At 38.0% G+C, this 15810-nt stretch overlaps 2 long non-coding RNA genes across 5 annotated transcripts; one reads left to right on the top strand and one right to left on the bottom strand.

The window, feature by feature from the left end:
• Positions 1-259: 259 nt before the first annotated feature.
• LOC137250208 (uncharacterized) lies at positions 260-5282 on the top strand. Of its 3 annotated transcripts, XR_010952859.1 has the most exons (6): positions 261-574; positions 647-764; positions 1304-1346; positions 1408-1499; positions 1583-1699; positions 4948-5282. It is a non-coding gene; the product is annotated as an uncharacterized lncRNA (long non-coding RNA). The 3 variants fall into 3 exon arrangements; XR_010952858.1 differs by having other exon boundaries at positions 260-574; positions 647-1346; XR_010952860.1 differs by lacking the exon at positions 1304-1346 and having other exon boundaries at positions 262-574.
• Positions 5283-5991: 709 nt separating this feature from the next.
• Positions 5992-8098, bottom strand: LOC137248144 (uncharacterized). 2 transcript variants are annotated; one of them, XR_010952092.1, is made up of 4 exons: positions 8071-8098; positions 7858-8005; positions 7580-7794; positions 5992-7508 (listed from the first exon to the last, which is right to left on the bottom strand). It is a non-coding gene; the product is annotated as an uncharacterized lncRNA (long non-coding RNA). The 2 variants fall into 2 exon arrangements; XR_010952093.1 differs by having other exon boundaries at positions 5992-7474.
• Between the last annotated feature and the right edge of the window lie 7712 nt (positions 8099-15810).

Genomic DNA, 15810 nt, shown 5'->3' with positions numbered 1-15810 from the left:
GGACACCTCACGGAACTTCAGAGAATTTTTAATCAATGGCATTCACAAACGCGTGTGACAGTAGAAAACACTTTCGGTTTGTTCAAAACACGGTTCCGACGATTGCTAAAGTTTACAGAGCATACTGATATAAATGCAGTCACGAACCCGGTCTATCACCCGCTGAAGATAGGCGCCGCCATATTGAACAGTCTGTCAAAACGCTAAAAAGTAGCCATATTGAACATCCTGTCAGGCAGTTGACAGATAAGGTATCACACTTAGTCATCATTCACAATGGTTTACTATTTATAGATTTGCAATCTACTAAACAGAAATACTGGCTGTCTTTAAAAAATTTACCAGCTGGATTATATAAGAATAATTTTTGGATTTAGTATTTGTAAGACTGAGTCAAACAAATTGCATTTAACAAAAATTGATAGATCCTGCCATTCTCTGGTAGAATTCAATGGCAAAGTGGTGGCTGGTATAAACAGTTTTGTACCCCTTTATGAATTGACTAATGAAAAGGAGTTGCGAATGGAATGTAATATACAAAATAATATATCTGATTTGTATCTAAAAGCCAAAGGTGTGCTATAATGCATTGAAGTTCACGAAGTATGTATAAATATGTATATATAACACTTCTTATTCTATTCAGGTGACCGGTGGGCAATTTAATGCGTTCAATGACTTTACTGCAACACAAGCAAGTTGAGATATCTCGTGGTTGTGATCCAAAATGGATGTGTCCCGTCGAAATTTTGGATGATACATTGGTAATTCTATACGACAGCATGACACTGCTAATACGCGTCCAAAAATATCGACAGAGGTGTCAAAAGACACGTATTAATCTCGACAACAATAATCCGAAACCGGAACATAAAAATTGTATCTCCGTCCGGAGATATTTGCAGTGAAGTTGGCGCTTTTCATGTGGTTGTTGTAATTTGTACCCATAAAAAAAATTGTGAACGCAGAAGGACATCACCGTGGCGGTAGCCACATTATACCACACACCCGGACTTGGCATGGCGTAGCCCTGGGTTATTTTTTCTAAGCGCGGCCGAAGGCCGCCAACGCAGAAAGGTGTTATGCGCAAAAATACTATGGATTTCACCCCCGCTTTCGGAGGGGCCCGTGGGTCTTTTTTCAGTTTTTTGTTAATATCTTTTAAACGAGTTAAAATTTTTATTTTCCGGTTTCGGATTATTAATACTGATGTCAAGGCGCGTCATTTGACACCTCTCTCGATATTTTTGGACGCGTATTAGCAGTGTCATGCTGTCGTATAGAATTACCGATACATTCTTAGGCTCGGAGACCTCTGCAAATCGTTTTGTCTTTCAAAAGCATAGGTAAAAAATTATCAAATTATTTCGATCCAACATCATATCTATCATTCTTTCTCCACCCCAGTGTGGCCACACAGATGAAGAGCGACAGCTGTTGCCTGAGGTAGCTGGCTTTCATTTGCGCGATGTTGTGAATATATTCCGTCACGATTCATGGTAATACAAAGTGTTGGCGAACGCACTACACCTATTTAAGGTTGTGTGTTGTATTGTTATTGATGTTGTTTTTGTATTGACAGTGCTTCACCATTCAATGGGCACGACCACTTACAAATTGTCATTAAAGTCCTGTATCGGGAGTCTAAGTTAACTGGCAGTTGGAACAGCAGCGGACCATAAGAAGATTGGTGTTAGAGGTAGGTTCCACATTACAATTAAAAAGATCGTTGGTGACATGTGGGGACACATCGCATGCAGGACATACACTATGTATTACGTTAAGTTGGGCCAGGGTGACTCGTGTAGGATATTGTATATTGATAATAGGGTTCACCAGGCGTGTCCAGTCAAAGGCGTTTACCGATCTGTGTGGATTTTGCTTAGGGCCTCATACTTTTCTGGATTAAACGGCTGCGTCGGCAGGTGCCGGATCTCGTTAAAGAGCTTATGGAGATGTTCCCCTAAGCCTTTCGGAGACGGCGCTACATCAAGCAGTTGTTTCCTAGGGTGTCCTGGTTTGTGACAATAAAAAACTGTCTGTTCAGCATTTCGTTGTGCTCTTTGGCCCCGCTATGTAGGTGGTGTTTGGCGGTCATAAGGAGACATCAGGTGTCAGGTCTGATTGCAGCATTTTGACAGGCCTGTAGTCTTTTTTTTTTTTAAGATCAGGCGACCAAACTGGTGACGCGTTACTCATAAGCAGCCGGTCAATTGCTTTGTACATGGTTAGCAATGTTTCTTGATGTTTTCCCCAGCAAGCTACTTGAGGATTTTGTGGCGGCTTTGTGCTTTGGATACAGTTTTGGTGGCATGCGCCTTGAAGGCCAGAGTATTATCGAACGTTACCCCTAAGATCTTTGGGTGACTGACAGTTGGTAGTGTAGCACCATCAACGTGAACGTCCAATATTTGCGGCATCTGTTCCTTTGTCGATGATATGATAATGCCAGGTTGCACGGGGTGAAGAAACTAGAAAGATGTTGTTGTTGTTGTAACAGTGTTTCGTCCCATCCAATAGGTGCGAGCAATCACAAATTGTCATCAATGTCCTCTAACGGGGCTCCAAGGAAACTTGCTGTTTCCACAGGGGTGGACCATAATGAGAGGGGTGTTAGAGGCGTTGGTTCCACAATACAGTTAAAGAGATGGTTGGTGTCATGTGGGGACACATTACAAGCAGGACATATGTTTTGTATGTCGGGGTTGATTCTGGATAGGTAAGAGTTTAACCTGTTACAGTACCCAGATAGAAGTTGAGCTAGAGTGACGCGCGTTTCCTCTGCTAGTTTTAGGTATTGTTTTTTGAGTACATGATTCACCGGACAATTCCTGTCATAGGCGTCCGACGCCTGTTTGTGGATTTCACTGAGGACCTGCTTGTTTTTTAGCTTCATACGGCGGCGATCTCAGGTGCCGTATTTTCTCATAAGGCTTACGGAGATGACTCTTTAAGCCCCTGGGCGGTGTAGGCTCATCAATCAGATGTCTGTTGGGATGCCCAGGTTTCTGGGTATTCAATAGGAACTGCTTGGTTAGCATTTCATTTCTCTCTCTAATGGGGAGTATTATCGCCTCATTATGTAGATGGTGTTCTGGAGACTTAAGAAGACAGCCCGTTGCGGTTCTGAGGGCGGTATTTTGGCAGGCCTGTAGCTTCTTCCAGAGAGTAGTCTATAGGAAATGCGACCATATCGGGGACGCATAGCATGCAATCGGCCGGCCAGTTCGTGCAGTCGCCGGCATAGGAAATGATTGTAACTCTTTCTGGTGGGTAAGGGAAATGAGATTAGGCGGGGATCCTGTGGGACCCCCTTTTTAATTTTCCTTAGCTTTGAGATTTCGTTCCTAAATTGAACCGACGCTTGCCGACCATTCACATAATTAGCGGTCCATCTTTTTAGAAAACGGGACAGGTGTGAGCCTAATATGTATGTACGTCTTGGAGTAGCGTGCTGTTTGACTGTGTCAAAAGCTTTTGACAAGTCAAGTGCCACGAGCACCGCCCTGTGATGGCGATATTGTCTATACCCCATACAAACGAATTGTTCAGATAAGGAGCTTTTCTTCATTTCTGCTCCATTTTAAAAGCTAAAAGTTTAAAATTTCATCAAATATTTACGTGTACGTCATATTTTATTCAGATAAGTTCTAAGCTGAGTCAAGCAGACCACAAGAAACGTGAAACTTTGTATTCTCACACAAATTACCTACTTTCGCTTCCTTAGTTCAGCTCCGTTCATAAAAGGTATGTCCCGTCCTTCCTTCTTATACCTTTCATGAAAATGAAATGGTATATTAATTTCGTCACGAAACCCAAAATTGTAAGTCCTTAAAGGAAAATAGATAGACCCACCATTAAGTATACCGAAATAATCAGGATGAAGAGCTGAGTTGATTTAGCCATGTCCGTCTGTCCGTCTGTTTGTTTGTATGAAACTAGTCCCTCAATTTTTGAGATATCTCGATAAAATTTGGTGAGCGGGTGTATTTGGGTGTCCGATTAGACATTTGTCGGAACCGGCCGGATCGGACCACTATAGCATATATCCTCCATACAACCGATTTTTCAAAAGAGGATTTTTTGTCATATCTTCCTCAATTTAACAGATTGAAGCTTCAAAATTCAACATATACTTTCGTATATTGCACATATTGTTGTCTGAAAAAATTGATGAGATCGGTCGTGTATATAGTATATATCCCCCACAACCGATTGTTCAGATAAGAAACTTTTCGTAATTACTGCCCTATTTTAAGAGCTAGAAGCTTAAAAATTTCAGCGAATGCTTACGTATATAGCATATATTGTTGTCTGAAGAAATCATAAAGGTCGGTGGTATATATAGTATATATATGGTGGTATATATAGTATATATATATTTTTTTTTCGCAATTTCAGCCCCATTTTAACAGCTAGAAGCTTCAAATTTCACCAAATGCTTACGTATATTGTATATATTGTTGTCTGAAAAAAATCATACAGATATATACCTCACATAAACTGTCATTTTTGCCCTTTTTTACGGCTAGAAGCTTCAAATTTCATCAAATACTTACGCTTACGTCATATATTGTTGAAATGCGTGATTCGTAGTCATAGTTTTTACACGCAGACCACAAAAAACCTGAAGCTTTGCATCCTCAAACAAAGTACCTACCTATTTTTTATTTTATATTTATCTTAAAAATCGTGTAGGTATGTACATCTGTTCACTGTATATCTTATCTTGTACATCCGATTATTTTTTGGAGATTACTAACGAGATAAGATTATTGTTCAGCCCCATTCATGAAAGGTATGAAGTCTTCGACACAGCCGAAGACAGTCCCGTCCTTTCTTGTTTTTAATTGATGTTGAAAACGATAAAGTTAATAGTGCCCTAAAGTCAAAACTACCACTCATTATCATATTGTTATTTAAATAAGTTTTTTTTTTCTATTACAGCATCACATCACCTTAACAATAGCTATGATTTAACATGCGTATCCCTACCAGTACGTTGAAGCGACAAAGATTTGATGAAAGCAATAAATATCCCTTGTAGGGAGTCTCGAAGGAAAGTTCATCCGGGAATCGAATACAAGCTAATTGCTAAGGACACAATGACTCTACTGCCTGGAGTTTTAGAGGTCAAAAGTCCCAACATGAGACTTCCTTACTACACTAAAAACTCCTTTCTTCTAGCATCACCACAGCGTTGAATGCCATAACTAATAAAAATTGCTGGCTTAATGTATGATTGAAAATCAGAATTAAAATGTATTTATTATATATTATAATCTCGTGTCATGGTTTTACTGGAACAACTCTTTCAGAAATTACTGAACCGAATTTTGTATGTATATATGGTAGGTGTGCGAGAACGTAGCTAAATATATTTCATACTTTTGGGTAACCAAGGCCCTGAGATATCTACCTAAATATGGACCCCGGAGACCATACAACGAGGGTTTATATACCCTTGCTCTGTTCTGGAGATATAAAGCTATATATATACCAGAGGTACCTCCAAGGATTTTTGTTTTAACGATATGGGTTTCAAACGAAAGATTTGAACAAATGATGGTTTTTATTTCAATATCTTATTCTGCTCCCGAGGTATTGGCCTAAACTGGGGTAGAGATAAAAGGTAGAAGTAGATGGTAAGGGCAACAGTAGTAATAGAGGCAAAGTTAGAAAGGAAAAGAAAGAGGGTAAGAAAAGACATTAGTGTGATGGAGGGATACGGAAAATAGTAACGTCCGGGTAGGATATTCGCTACTACGGATTCAAAAACAGGCCTGGCGAATTTCCGATGCGGTCGCCATCTAGAAACAAAAGCTGTAATATTGAACAAAGACATCTACCCTATCCACAATTTTCTTGAACTTCTTCATTCGAAAATACCATTCCTAATGTCACTTTTAGCTGATGGATCTTGGTATTAAAGCCCGAAAACGACCTATCGCAAAATAGAATGCCCCACCATGCTGAGTACTATAACAGAAGTAAAATTAAACTTGTATACTTTATTTAATTAACTGTTTTGTATGCTGTCTTAAAAGAGGTACTGTGTTACACGATTGACAAAAATTAAAATTAATTCATAAAATTCATTTAAATTTGCTGACTTCATGTATATACATTTATTTATTGCTATATCGACTGCTGAGTGGAATACCTCGGCTGACAGTTGGAAATCGCCCTATTTCATAAGCATGGCATTTTCCAAACAAACTCTGAAACAGTTTTCGCACTAGCAGCCGAGGTATTCCATTATGTAGTCTATATATACTTAGTCTTGTTTTTTGTAACAAAATTAAATTATCAAATTCAAAATATATTTGTCTAATTATCACAAAACCAAATTCCTCAATTCAATCATTTTAAATTTACATACATATTTACACACATTCACAACATAATTCAGTTTATAAATTCGTTTACTTGCCTAAAATACTAACGATTATTTTTATTTTTTTTTTAAATACTTAATTTACCCCAGCCCTGCGAAATGAATACACTATCACTAGGTTTTTAAATTCATTGCTCATCACATTTTAAATTCATTGTTTTTTTTTTTTTTTAATTTTTTAATTTTATAATTCTAAAATACTAACGATTATTTTTTTTTTAAATACTTAATTTACCCTTAGCCCTGAATTTCGAAATAAATAGACTATCACTAAGTTTTTAAATTCATGGCTTATCACATTTTAAATTCATTGTTTTCTTTTTTACTTTTTTAATTTTAAAATTCATTTGCATATTAATAAAAATTGAGCAATTGCTTCAGCTTAAGACTTCCGACCTTCTACTTGAATTTTTGCTTAAGAAACTTTATGTGAAGTTTCAGAAATCTTAAGACGAAGCACTTATTTTTTCGATCGTGATATCCACGCTTTTGTGTACTCAGTGCATCTGTTGTATAAACTTGGGAGAGCGTGAGCATAATGTGTTGTGAAGTACTTGAAAAATGCTATTTAACACGATTTAGCAACAATTGAAGATGATTGTAGAAATATTGAAGTGTAAGTGTAACATACGTACAAGTTGTTTACTAATATATTTAAGCAAATGGATTTGATTCAATGTATTTCAGCATTTTTCAGGTACTTCACAACACATATGCTCACGATCTCCCGAGTTTATACAACAGATGCACTGAGTACACAAAAGTGTGAATTCCTTGGCTTAAAGAGCATTTAATTTCTCCGAAATCATATTCTTGATATCCTCGTAAAATTTTCTTTTTAACTCTAACTTTTTTTCATAATAGTTCTCCTTTGCACTCTTTCTTTTTCGGCGATTGCTTGTTCCAATAGTCAAAGGTACTCGGTTGGAGGCTACATAGCACAATGACTCTGGGCTGGAAAATGAGTTTCCACTGGACGCTGGCATATCTCCTAAAGGATCGTGATTACAAGTCGACAAACACCTTGATGTGCAAGCTATATTGCGCTGAGACTCTGTGTTCGATGATGAGTCTTCACTGGACAACAACAGGTATCACGAAGTAAACATGACTTATCAATAAATATAAACAAATATTGTATTTAAGAGAAACTAATAGATAACCAATTAGTGAAATATTTACCAACAGCAGCCAATGAACAGCGCTCAGATAATGGCCTTCAGGCTGTGAGAATTTGAGATTATTGGCTCACGGCCAAAAATCTCATTCATTTCTTCCATAAATGGACCTTTGCAATATGTCGCACCGGTCTGCCTGTTGTTGTCCTTGGCGCTTTTATACGCTATCAAAAGTGTACGCATCTTCGCCTCCAACGCCTTTATTGTTACAGTGGTATCCTACAAAATCAATATAAAACATAATCAACCCTTTGAATACAAAATTTTCTAAAAGAAACATACCAAAAAGCCTCGTCCAAACATATCTTCCAACACGTTCACGTAAGCATACTTCCTTTTCCTGCTTTGCTTAAACTCGTCCTTTCGGGTACTGTAGCACTGCAACAAAAGAAGCGTCTCCTCCCTCGTCCAACGTTTCCTTGATTCTTTTCTGAAGAAATTGAGTAAATATGCATTATTTAAAATTTTTTATAATATTTACACAAAAGTACTTACATTTCTCCTGCTGATATTTTGTTTTTTAATTAGGGATGGTAAAACAGACTATAAAAGTCGATAAAAACTACTTATTGAAACTTGGAAGTACTGATTTTATATTCTACTATTTCACAAGCGACAAAAAAACTTGTCTCTTAGCAGTCTTAAGCGTAAACGGATATACGCGTGTTAAAAAAACACGGCTAATAATGTCACATGTAATTTTCGCCAACAAAGCCAAAACAAAAAAAGAAAAAAGTTGGTTTGTTGATGAAGCTGGAGGAAAAAGGCATTTTTAACGGAAAATAAAGGTAATAGCAGATTTTTAAATGGTATATATTTAATTTATTGTTATTATTTACTTACATATAGCAGCTGAATCATTTTTTCAACGTTTCCAGCGCATCAATTCTTGGTAATTCTATACAACAGCATGACACTGATAATACGCGTCCACAAATATCGAGATAGGTGTTAAAAGACGCGCATTAACCTCGACAACAATAATCCGAAGGCGGAGGCAAAATATTTTGTGTTGGTCAAGAGATATTTGCAAAAGAAGTTGAAAATTTACAATTTAAATCTTTCATGTGTGCGTTGTAATGTTGATGATATTCGTACCCACAAAAAAAAAAATTGTGGACATAAGTGTTTTTCGCAGATATAGTTTTGTTAATTTTTTATAAGCGCGGCCAAAGACCGCCAGTGCAAAAATACTATGGACCCCACCCCGGTTTCGAAGCACTCCGGGGTAATTTTTCGGTTTTTTGGGAATATCTTTTGAACGAGCTAAAATGTTTCTTTTTCGCCTTCGGATTATTGTTATTGGATTTGGTTCTGCATGTGATCTTGCACTCAAAGAAATGGAATATGATAAGAAATTTATAGATTTTCTTTCGAAACGTTTATATGATCGCATCAGTTCAAGATTACACATGGTATATGTAATGGTGATTCAGAGCAAAGCTATAGTGGTTTATTAAATTTATCATTACTGATGGCCTTAAAAGATGTAGCGTTGTCTAGTGCCTCAGCATGTACTTCTGCATCAATGGAACCTTTGTACGTACTACGTGCGATTGGAACTGATGAGGATTTGGCACATAGTTCAATAAGGTATACGAGTGTATCGTACTGAATTGTGTAGTTAATTTGAAAGTATAGGTTTGGTATTGGTCGTTTTACCACCATTGAAGAGGTTGCTTATATTACAGATACATGTATCAAACATGTCGAAAGTTTACGTGAAATGTCTCCATTATGGGAGATGGTGCTAGAACCAATTGATTTGAAAAATATCCAATGGTCGCAACATTAATTTTGTTTATGATATATAAATAAGGGACCGTTTTGTATTGTATGCATCTTTTAATGTATGTATTTATATTCCAAAGCAGTTTAATGTAAAGTGAGATACAAATATAGTTCCTACTTTATCTGCCTAAGGTCATTATTTGGGAAATGCTATTGCTATTGCTAAATGTTTTTTGTAGTGGACCTTATTTTCAATACATGTATATATGAGTGCTAACGTTACTGTCTTCAAGAGATGTTGAAAATTTAGGTTGGGATTGTATATAAAATGCTGAGTTAATAGTATATTCATGAACAAGTACTGATTTATTTTAAAATTTCATGTATTTTGTAAAGTAACAAGTAAGGAAGGTTAAGTTCGGGTGTAACCGAACATTACATACTCAGTTGAGAGCTATGGTGACAGCATAAGGGAAAATAACCATGTAGGAAAATGAACCGAGGTAACCCTGGAATGTGTTTATATGACATGTGTATCAAATGAAAGGTAATACAGTGTATTTTATGAGGGAGTGGGCGCCATTTAGGGATATAGCCATAAAGGTGGATCAGGGTTGACTCTAGAATGCGTTTGTACGATATGGGTATCAAATGAAAGGTGTTAATGAGTATTTTAAAAGGGAGTAATCCTTAGTTTCATAGGTGGACGCCGTTTCGAGATATCGCCATAAAGATGGACCAGGGGTGACCCTAGAATTTGTTTGTACAATATGGGCATCAAACGAATGGTGTTAATGAGTATTTTAAAAGGGAGTGGGCCTTAGTTCTACAGGTGGATGCCGTTTCGAAATATCGCCATAAAGGTGGACCAGGGGTGACTCTAGAATGTGTTTGTACGATATGGGTATCAAATTAAAGGTATTAATGAGGGTTTTAAAAGGGAGTGGTGGTTGTTGTATAGGTGGTCGCATTTTCGAGATATCGCCATAAAGGTGAACCAGGGGTGACCCTAGAATTTGTTTGTACAATATGGGTATCAAATTAAATGTATTAATGAGGGTTTTAAAAGGGGTGGTGGTTGTTGTATAGGTGGTCGCATTTTCGAGATATCGCCATAAAGGTGGACCAGGGGTGACCCTAGAATTTGTTTGTACAATATTGGTATCAAAAGAAAGGTGTTAATGAGTTTTTTAAAAGGGAGTAATCCTTAGTTCCATAGGTGGACGCCGTTTCGAAATATCGCCATAAAGGTGGGCCAGGGGTGACTCTAGAATTTGTTTGTGCAATATGGATATCAAACGAAAGGTGTTAATGAGTATTTTTAAAAGGGAGTGGGCCTTCGTTCTATAGGTGTTCGCCTTTTCGAGATATCGCCATAAAGGTGGACCAGGGGTGACTTTAGAATATGTTTGTACGATATGGGTATCAAATGAAAGGTGTTAATGAGTATTTTAAAAGGGCGTGGGGATTAGTTCTATAGGTGGACGCCTTTTCGAGATATCGCCATAAAGGTGGACCAGGGGTGACTCTAGAATGAGTTTGTACGATATGGGTATCAAATTAAAGGTATTAATGAGGGTTTTAAAAGGGAGTGGTGGTTGTTGTATAGGTGGTCGCATTTTCGAGATATCGCCATAAAGGTGAACCAGGGGTGACCCTAGAATTTGTTTGTACAATATGGGTATCAAATTAAAGGTATTAATGAGGGTTTTAAAAGGGGTGGTGGTTGTTGTATAGGTGGTCGCATTTTCGAGATATCGCCATAAAGGTGGACCAGGGGTGACCCTAGAATTTGTTTGTACAATATGGGTATCAAAAGAAAGGTGTTAATGAGTTTTTTAAAAGGGAGTAATCCTTAGTTCCATAGGTGGACGCCGTTTCGAGATATCGCCATAAAGGTGGACCAGGGGTGACTCTAGAATGAGTTTGTACGATATGGGTATCAAATTAAAGGTATTAATGAGGGTTTTAAAAGGGAGTGGTGGTTGTTGTATAGGTGGTCGCATTTTCGAGATATCGCCATAAAGGTGAACCAGGGGTGACCCTAGAATTTGTTTGTACAATATGGGTATCAAATTAAAGGTATTAATGAGGGTTTTAAAAGGGGTGGTGGTTGTTGTATAGGTGGTCGCATTTTCGAGATATCGCCATAAAGGTGGACCAGGGGTAACCCTAGAATTTGTTTGTACAATATGGGTATCAAAAGAAAGGTGTTAATGAGTTTTTTAAAAGGGAGTAATCCTTAGTTCCATAGGTGGACGCCGTTTCGAGATATCGCCATAAAGATGGGCCAGGGGTGACTCTAGAATTTGTTTGTACAATATGGGTATCAAAAGAATGGTATTAATGAGGGTTTTAAAAGGGAGTGGTGGTTGTTGTATAGGTGGTCGCATTTTCGAGATATCGCCATAAAGGTGAACCAGGGGTGACCCTAGAATTTGTTTGTACAATATGGGCATCAAATTAAATGTATTAATGAGGGTTTTAAAAGGGGTGGTTGTTGTTGTATAGGTGGTCGCATTTTCGAGATATCGCCATAAAGGTGGACCAGGGTTGACTCTAGAATGAGTTTGTACGATATGGGTATCAAATTAAAGGTGTTAATGAGAGTTTTAAAAGGGAGTGGTGGTAGTTGTATATGTGAAGGCGTTTTCCAGATATCGACCAAAATGTGGACCAGGGTGACCCAGAGCATCATCTATTGGATACCGCTAATTTATTTATATATGTAATACCTGCCAAGATTTTAAGGGTTTTTTATTTCGCCCTGCAGAACTTTTTCATTTTCTTCTACTTAATATGGTAGGTGTCACAACCATTTTATAAAGTTTTTTCTAAAGTTATATTTCGCGTCAATAAAACAATCCAAGTACCTTACCATATTTCATCCCTTTTTTCGTATGTGGTATAGAATTATGGAATTTTTTTCATTTTTCGTAATTTTCGATATCGAAAAAGTGGGCGTGGTCATAGTCGGATTTCGTTCATTTTTCATACAAAGATAAAGTGAGTTCAAGTAAGCACGTGAACTAAGTTCATTAAAGATATGTCGATTTTTGCTCAAGTTATCGTGTTAACGGCCATGCGGAAGGACAGACGGACGAGTGTGTATAAAAACTGGGCGTGGCATCAACCGATTTCGCCCATTTTCACAGAAAACAGTTAGCGTCATAAAATCTATGCCCCTACCAAATTTCACAAAGAATTGGTTAATTTTTGTTCGACTTATGGCGTTAAAAGTATCCTAGACAAATTAAATGAAAAAGGGCGGAGCCACGCCCATTTTGAAATTTTCTTTTATTTTTGTATTTTGTTGCACTATATCATTACTGGAGTTGAATGTTGACATAATTTACTTATATACTGTAAAGATATTAAATTTTTTGTTAAAATTTCACTTTAAAAAAAAATTTTTTTTAAAAGTGGGCGTGGTCCTTCTCCGATTTTGCTAATTTTTATTAAGCGTACATATAGTAATAGGAGTAACGTTCCTGCCAAATTTCATCATGATATCTTCAACGACTGTCAAATTACAGCTTGCAAAATTTTAAATTACCTTCTTTTAAAAGTGGGCGGTGCCACGCCCGTTGTCCAAAATTTTACTAATTTTCTATTCTGCGTCATAAGCTGAACTCATCTACGAAGTTTCGTCGCTTTATCTGTCTTTTGTAATGAATTATCGCACTTTTTCGGTTTTTCGAAATTTTCGATATCGAAAAAGTGGGCGTGGTTATATTCCGATATCGTTCATTTTAAATAGCGATCTGAGATGAGTGCTTAAGAACCTACATACCAAATTTCATCAAGATACCTCAAAATTTACTCAAATTATCGTGTTAACGGACGGACGGACGGACGGACATGGCTCAATCAAAATTTTTTTCGATCCTGATTATTTTGATATATGGAAGTCTATATCTATCTCGATTCCTTTATATATGTACAACCAACCGTTATCCAATCAAACTTAATATACTCTGTGAGCTCTGCTCAACTGAGTATAAAAACAAGTAAGGAAGGCTAAGTTCGGGTGTAACCGAACATTACATACTCAGCTGAGAGCTATGGAGACAAAATAAGGAAAATCACCATGTAGGAAAATGAACCTAGGGTAACCCTGGAATGTGGTTGTATGACATGTGTATCAAATGGAAGGTATTAAAGAGTATTTTAAGAGAGAGTAGGCCATAGTTCTATGGATGGACGCCATTTAGGGATATCGCCATAAAGGTGGGCCAGGGCTGACTCTAGAATTTGTTTGTTCGATATGGGTATCAAATGAAAGGTGTTACTGAGCATTTTAAGAGGGAGTGAGCCTTAGGTCTATCGGTGGACGCCTTTTCGAGATATCGCCATTAAGGTGGACCAGGGGTGACTCTAGAATGTGTTTGTATGATATGGGTATCAAATGAAGGATGGTAATGAGTATTTTAAAAGGGAGTAATCCTTAGTTCTATAGGTGGACGCCTTTTCGAGATATTGCCATAAAGGTGGACCAAGGGTGACTCTAGAATGTTTGTACGATATGGGTATCAAACGAAAGGTGTTACTGAGCATTTTAAGAGGGAGTGGGCATGAGGTCTATAGGTGGACGCCTTTTCGAGATATCGTCATTAGGGTGGGCCAGGGGTGACTCTAGAATGTTTGTACGATATGGGTATCAAACGAAAGGTGGTACTGAGCATTTTAAGAGGGAGTGGGCATTAGGTCTATAGGTGGACGCCTTTTCGAAATGTTGCCATTAGGGTGGGCCAGGGGTGACTCTAGAATGTGTTTGTATGATATGGGTATCAAATGAAAGATGGTAATGAGTATTTTAAAAGGGAGTAATCCTTAGTTCTATAGGTGGACGCCTTTTCGAGATATTGCCATAAAGGTGGACCAAGGGTGACTCTAGAATGTTTGTACGATATGGGTATCAAACGAAAGGTGTTACTGAGCATTTTAAGAGGGAGTGGGCATGAGGTCTATAGGTGGACGCCTTTTCGAGATATCGTCATTAGGGTGGGCCAGGGGTGACTCTAGGATGTGTTTGTACGATATGGGTATCAAACGAAAGGTGTTACTGAACATTTTAAGAGGGAGTGGGCATTAGGTCTATAGGTGGACGCCTTTTCGAGATATCGCCATTAGGGTGGGCCAGGGGGATTCTAGAATGTGTTTGTACGATATGGGTATCAAATGAAAGGTGGTAATGAGTATTTTAAAAGGGAGTAATCCTTAGTTCTATAGGTGGACGCCTTTTCGAGATATCGCCATAAAGGTGGACCAAGGGTGACTCTAGAATGTTTGTACGATATGGGTATCAAACGAAAGGTGTTACTGAGCATTTTAAGAGGGAGTGGGCATTAGGTCTATAGGTGGACGCCTTTTCGAGATATCGCCATTAGGGTGGGCCAGGGTGACTCTTGAATGTGTTTGTACGATATGGGTATCAAATGAAAGGTGGTAATGAGTATTTTAAAAGTTCTATAGGTGGACGCCTTTTCGAGATATCGCCATAAAGGTGGACCAAGGGTGACTCTAGAATGTTTGTACGATATGGGTATCAAACGAAAGGTGTTACTGAGCATTTTAAGAGGGAGTGGGCATTAGGTCTATAGGTGGACGCCTTTTCGAGATATCGCCATTAGGGTGGGCCAGGGGTGACTCTAGAATGTTTGTACGATATGGGTATCAAACGAAAGGTGGTACTGAGCATTTAAAGAGGGAGTGGACATTAGGTCTATAGGTGGACGCCTTTTCGAGATATCGCCATTAGGGTGGGCCAGGGGTGACTCTAGAATGTTTGTACGATATGGGTATCAAATGAAAGTTGTTACTGAGCATTTTAAGAGGGAGTGGGCATTAGGTCTATAGGTGGACGCCTTTTCGAGATATCGCCATTAGGGTGGGCCAGGGGTGACTCTAGAATGTGTTTGTACGATATGGATATCAAATTAAAGGTATTAATGAGGGTTTTAAAAGCGAGTGGCCCTTAGATGTATATGTGACGGTGTTCTCGCGATATCGACCAAAATGTGGACCAGGTGATCCAGAAAATCATCTGGGGGGTACTGCTAATTTATTTATATATGCAATACCACTAACAGTATTCCTGCCAAGATTCCAAGGGCTGTTGATTTCGCCTTGTAGAACTTTTCATTTTCTTCTACTTAATATGGTAAGTGTCACCCATTTTACAAAGTTTTTTCCAAAATTATATTTTGCGTCAATAAAACAAATCCAGTTACCATGTTTCATCCCTTTTTTCGTATTTGGTATAGAATTATGTCATTTTTTTCATTTTTTGTAATTTTCGATATCGATAAAGTGGGCGTGGTTATGGTCGAATTTCGGTAATTTTTTATACCAAGATAAAGTGAGTTCAGATAAGTACGTGGGCTAAGTTTAGTAAAGATATATCGGTTTTTGCTCGAGTTATTGTGTTAACGGCCGAGCGGAAGGACAGACGGTGGACTGTGTATAAAAACTGGGCGTGGCTTCCACCGATTTCGCCCATTT

Source organism: Eurosta solidaginis, chromosome 4, assembly GCF_040869045.1.
Source record: "Eurosta solidaginis isolate ZX-2024a chromosome 4, ASM4086904v1, whole genome shotgun sequence".
NCBI lineage: Eukaryota > Metazoa > Arthropoda > Insecta > Diptera > Tephritidae > Eurosta > Eurosta solidaginis.
Note: the sequence above shows the minus strand (reverse complement) of the source record. Positions and strands in the feature narration are given on the sequence as shown.